A 6,265-nucleotide genomic window follows, 5' to 3' on the forward strand; every position below is an offset into this window, starting at 1 on the left:
GGTTAAAAATGAAATATAATGCTCTATTTTGGAAGCATTATTGCTTAGCCATAATGGAAGTCTATGATTAAAAGCCCAAAATGTAGACCTTTGAAAAAAAGTTTCCCTGTTTCAAGTAAGTATTACACAGCACACCCATTTGAGAGAAAAGGTTTATTTACCCTCAAAGTGAAGAAAATTGTGCTACCAAAAAAACCCCAACCATGCCTACTCCACTGCTCTCAGACAGAAGCTTTTCAAAAAGAGATGCAGCTCCACCTTAAAAATCTCATACTAAAGTTGTTGGCCCATACAGCTCTCAGAAGACTGTTCCAGAACCTTAGTCCTCTGAAGTTCAGAAACTTAATCACTGCCAGACTGAACTTATTCACAATCACTTTATAAGGCCTGTTTATTGCTTTCTTCTTGTGTTAATATGATCATCTAGATCCATGATACAGCCACAAAATATGTACTGAAGGCAACTGCATTCCTTTTTTTGCCTGTGTTTTATTAAGCTAAATGAGTCACTTTCTTTTAATTCTCCCCTTCAAATCCCTAGATAATATTCATAGCCTTTTTCTACACTTTTGAGTTTGAATTAATTTTTGTTGAATATCAGCAATCAGCACTCAGTGTGCCAGTGCACAGTAACATGATACTGGTTTCCTGCCTGAAAACATTTTGTCTAATGAATCCTCAGTTCTTATTTGTTTGCTTATGACCGTACCATATGGTACCACAGAGTATTCTCCTGTGGTAACTTCCACCTCCTCTATCTCTTCCAAATTATGACCACATAATTACAGCAGAAATTATTTTCATAATATTATACTTTATAATACTCAATTTCATTCTTCTTTTTCCAGTCCTAAATGGCACCTAATTCCTTGTGGTGGTGCAATTCCTACCCCTCCCTGCCGTCCTTGTTGGGCTGCTTGGTGCCAGGTGTGATTCCATCCACATTCCCCCGAGCCATACACCATCTGTGGAGATAAGGACTGATAACCTTGAGGAGCCTGGCTCCTGCCCCTCCCAATTGCTTGGAAAGGGTTATACTGGCCCATCATCTCCTGGTGGCCTGACACCCCTGTGCCTGGGATGTGGTCAGATGGAACAATAACAGGGTTGCACGTTATTCAAATTCTTGTGCAGCTGCCGGAAGGCACCAGATAGCATTTGACAGAAGTCAATCATCTTGGACCCTATAAACTGCGACCACCAGAGAGGCCCTTTGAGCTCTCCTGGATCGCAGCGGCCTGTGACCAGCATCTCCCCGGAGCTGGGATGCCTCTCAGGTACCAAAACCCTTAAGGTGTCGTCTGCTCCAGACGGAAGGCCAGGGCGAAGTCCCCCCGCTCGAGTCTCAGTTATCGCCCGTTGAGGAATGCCAAGGCATTGGGAGTATTTGCTCTAAACTCGAGAGGGAAATTTTCTTTGAGCTAGCTTCTATTTCACCTGTTTATTGGGGGGGGTGTGTGTGCGGGTACGTACCCTTACCCTTGTTCCTGTGTGCTTGTCCCTTTTGGGTTCATTTTACCGAACCCAAACCCCTTTGTTTCTGTACGTATATGTCTGGTTTGTGTATGCGCATGTACATATGTGTATAAATTAAGGTACCGTTAAGTAAGTTAGAGTGAATATTGTCATTTTAGAACCTGAATAAGTCGCTTTTCTGTCTGAGTTATTTTGTATTGACAAATAGTTGTTAGTTATTTAAAAATCTAGATTATTTTTCTAAATCTTTACCGTGTCAATACTTTCATCCGCGACACATGGGGCAAGGCACAGACTGTCACAAGCTCACACATAACACTCACATCCAATTATTTTCATGCAAACATGAACACTTACAAGAACAAAATAGGTATGACAGATCTCATCTTAGAACAGACCTAAACTTCTAGGCCTAAGAAAACTCAAGCCTTCGGCTTCCCAAGTACATCTGGCCACTATAAAACAAAGGGAGCAAACCTCCCAGAACAGTAACTAAGCCAGCTCCACCACCCTCCACCTGCACAAAGCTTTCTGTCCTTGGGAGACTTTTCCTGCCCACCCCCATCACTCCTCTATATGAGGTAGGATTTCCCATCCTCCGCCTGCCACAGGAAACTAGACTCACCCTCCCATCCCTCTTCAGAGAACTGTCTGCTACTGGTTTTTTGTCCCCTTCTTCCAAGCTTTCTGCATCTGGGAAACAAAGCTACTTTAAGTTCTCTTTCTCAAACCTCAGCCAGCCTCATTCCTCAGACCTGACCTAAGGAGGGAGGAAACATGGTCCAGACAAACAATACCACCGATGCCCCTGCTCTGTATATTCCACACTGCTGGCTCCGGCCTCTTGCCTGCGGGAGCAGCTGCCTGTCGCTTCCTACCCTCCAGCACGGGCACTGCCTCAAACCCACCTTCAAGTAAGAAGTTTTGCATTTAAAAAACTGATTTAACCAACTGGTTCCCATTTCATAAGCGGAACAAGAAGGTGCAGCATTTAAACTTTCAGCACAGAATTGAATCCATTTCCAAGTGCTTTTTCCCCCTTCATCCCTTCAGTAGTAGGTTTCTATTTTTCAAGCAAATACAGCGTTTGCTTGCAGCACCTCATAGAACATTGGATGCAGTAACTCCACAATGTTGGACAAAGCCCTTTCTCACTCAGACCGTAAAGCATCTTGTACTCCTAATCTTGCCTCCAAAATATTGATCCCTTCCATGACACAGAATGTTTTGGTTGCTCTGATGTCACCCAGGACACATACTGTACAGAACACACGAGTGCCTCGGCAGAAAAGAGGCACTAAATGAGTTACAGCAGGCTTAAGCACTACCTGAGCATGGTCCTACCTTCTTCACAAGTAAGCAGGGTTAGCACTGGCCTTTGGACGGCCAAGTCAAGCTACAGCATACTTGCTGGATGGTCCCTGGGTGGGTGTTCTTTCTGCACCTTCAAACGTAGACATGAGAAAATGATGGAAAAAACGTGAAAAAACATAACAACTGATTTGGCCATCAGCAGTCCATAAAAGCCAAGCTTACTGCCTCGTGGCAATGTAAGGTAGTCCAGACATTCAACCAATACAGAATTTCTGGTTTATTTCTTTCCTTTTTACAGAGTCTCAGGAATAAAAAAAAAATTAAAAATAGATCACTTGAAGACTATCAACTCACCAATTATTCGTTTGTGCTGTACCATCTGCTCGGTACTAAACCTCCATTCCTACTTAGTGTTGCAAAAAATGCCATTAAATATCTGTGAGCCGAGTTACTGGTTAAGAACTTGACCCAAAGAATACAGTAGGGTTTACAGACTTTAACCAAGCTCAGAAGCCCATTACAACAGGCGTTGTACAGAACCAAGTACAGACACACCTTCTCACCCTCTGAAATATAGCTATTAAAATTCTACCATTTCTGAAAAAACAAACTGGACAAATGAAAGGCAAAAGGCTTGCTTCCTTCCTTTACACAGCTGCTCTGTCTACACGTCACTAATAACAGAACCCATAGATAATCCCCCACTACCAGTGCTAGTCTTTCCAAAATAAATGGAAAATTCCTACCAATTCTGTTTCCAGATCAGAGGTGGAACACCCGCATAAAACTTTTCTTATGAGATATACCGATCTAATCTGTTTGCTTTTAGAGAGTTTATTGTAGATAATTAGCTACACGGATTTGGGAAGATGCACAATATACAGTTGCTTCCAATTCCAGGAATCCAAGAAGCATATGTTTATAAGTACCCTTACAAGCATTTATAAGAAATTCCCCCTCCCCACAATTTGTTGTTGTTGTTGTTAAAAAAGGTTCAGAATAAATTTGGGGAGAGGAAGAATTTTAAATTCACTCTAATGTGTTCCATAATACAAGAAGCATTTAAACATCCTTTTAAACAAAATTTTTGGAACAAAATTCAAAACAATGCCAAAACAAGAGGCACCTTGGATGTCATCCTTTTCTGTATAATAATGAACTTAACTCTTCCTTGAAAATTACTAAGGAAACATATGGATAATTTCACAGAGAAGTGTCACAAACCAAAGCCCTGCAGAGGAGAGGAAAATTAAACAATATCCTCTTCTCTTCACTCATCCCATTAGAACGGTAACAGAATATAAACTAAGCAAGAGAGCAATTGGTCATCCTCCTGGAAAAGTCACCAAAAGAGTTGCAATTAAATGTGCCATATTAAGATAACAGAAAAGATCACCAATTTCTCTCGATAATTTCCTACAAAGGTGAAGTAAAGCTTGTCATGTGAAACCAGACAATGATGTGCAACCTTTTTTTTTTTTTTTTTTTTTTTTTGGTAAGAGTATACATGATAGAATCTCATTTTGCAATTACAAAACCGCCTGGCAGCCATTTGAGGGCAACATGCTGGGCTCTGGGGTGGGGGGGAGGAAGAGGAACCTCAAAACACAGAACGTTACATCAATCCAATGTTACGTACTTGAGTCTCATCCATCAGAATAAGCGGTTTCTCAAGGTGGTGACTAAAATCATGACTTGGTTTTCTGTAGATCTAGGACCTACCTCTGAAAGCACTAGGGATATGCTCCTTTTGCAGTCTACCAGGTGTAATCCAGCCACTTCCCCACATAATTTCACAGAACTCAACTCTTTTCAGCTAATGGATGACACAAGGCGTGACCGTGCATCCCTTTTCAGCAGGCACACTCCGAACACTCACTGCCGGGCAGACTGTCAGGAGTGCAGAACGGCCTAGTGCTTCCAGCGCTGTTCACCGCTGTACCTGGGGAGGGAAGGGCCATTATTTCAACAGAGGCCGTTCATAACTTCCATGTTGTTAAGGTTTGCTCAGTCCCTCATCACTGTCCCTGCTGGCCCTTCTGAGCCGTATTTTCTGCAGGAGACACAAGTTTACAGTGGGGGCCCTTCCCACAGGAGCACTGCTGGGACGGCCAAGTTGGGAATTCCGTGTTGCTTAAGGCCCGGCCATTACACAGTCTCAGTCAGTGCTCAGGAAGGTCAGTACTGTCACTAGCACTTGTCCTAAACTGATCTTTCCTTCTCTGTGCCTTGCATGGCCCCAAGTCTTCCACACTGTACACCATTTAAAACTCACTGCAGAAGTATTTTCTCACCTCCATGCCATCATCTTCCATCACACTCAACTCTCACGTTACCTTCACTGATGTTTATGCCTACCCGTGTTCTACAACTAGTATTACTTATCTGCATATTTAATACAAAATATACTGAAATGAAATAGAAAAAAAATTTTCTGAAGTTACCTAATCAAAAAACAGAGATCTTCAGCGTTTTGAAACTTCAGAATTTTTTTTTTTTTTTTTTTAAACATACTAATTCGGAACACATTTTCTAACTTCATATTATTACTACATGCCAAGAATTTCCACGCATCAAAGACAAAAGCTTCTTATCTGTGACCAAAATATACTGTCTACTTGTTTGGCCGTGTCTCCAAGTTTTACACTAATGAGATATTTTAACAATAGCAGAAAGAGGAGTCTCACGCTGCTTCAGGAACCAGAGATGCTGGGAAGCACAGTGCTGATGTGCAAACTCTGCCCACCCAAGTTGGGCGGGCCCTGAAGCAGCGTAACTACGCTTATAAAACATCATCTAATCCCTGCTAAAGTTCTGATCACAACCGAAACACATCCCATACTCCAGCTCTGCCGGGCACTGGTAACAGAACAGTTCAGGGCCAGTCTGGATCCCCCTAAGGTCCCTGCAGCACTTCCTAGCCCTCACTGACTAGAGTCCACATCCACTGGTATTTTCTCTTGCAAGGATATATACACAGCAACACTTCCAAATGCATGTGGCTTCTGTGGCCATTTCCCTGAGCTAGTTTAAACTAATTCACCTGGAGAGTTGCCAGGAATCTCAACTGTCGACGTAACTAGCCCCCGCTGCTCACGTGAAGGGGGTAGCTAGCCAGCTGAGAAGAGCTAGAATTTTAGCTAAACAGCTTTCAAACCTTGTTGATTTAACTGGGAGGGAAAAGTGCTTTTACCATGACAACAACCTCGTCATGAGCTGTTTCACTTTGCCATCAACGAGAGTAGGCAAACATCTGTGTTACCCATAGAAGGGACTTCACAGGATTCTCAGTATTCACTTTTCTAGGAGCATTTTTAGAAAATTCTCTACGAGAATTCTAAAAACCCACATGTTCTCCTTTTCAGCAGTTCTATTTAATATGCAGAATCACAAATATTTTATCTGAATAAACATTGTAACTGTTTGTCAAAAACAGATTGAAAACCAGAGACTGAGATGGAGCAACACTGCTTCT

Source organism: Athene noctua, unplaced genomic scaffold (assembly GCF_965140245.1).
Source record: "Athene noctua unplaced genomic scaffold, bAthNoc1.hap1.1 HAP1_HAP1_scaffold_258, whole genome shotgun sequence".
In the NCBI taxonomy this organism is placed as follows: domain Eukaryota; kingdom Metazoa; phylum Chordata; class Aves; order Strigiformes; family Strigidae; genus Athene; species Athene noctua.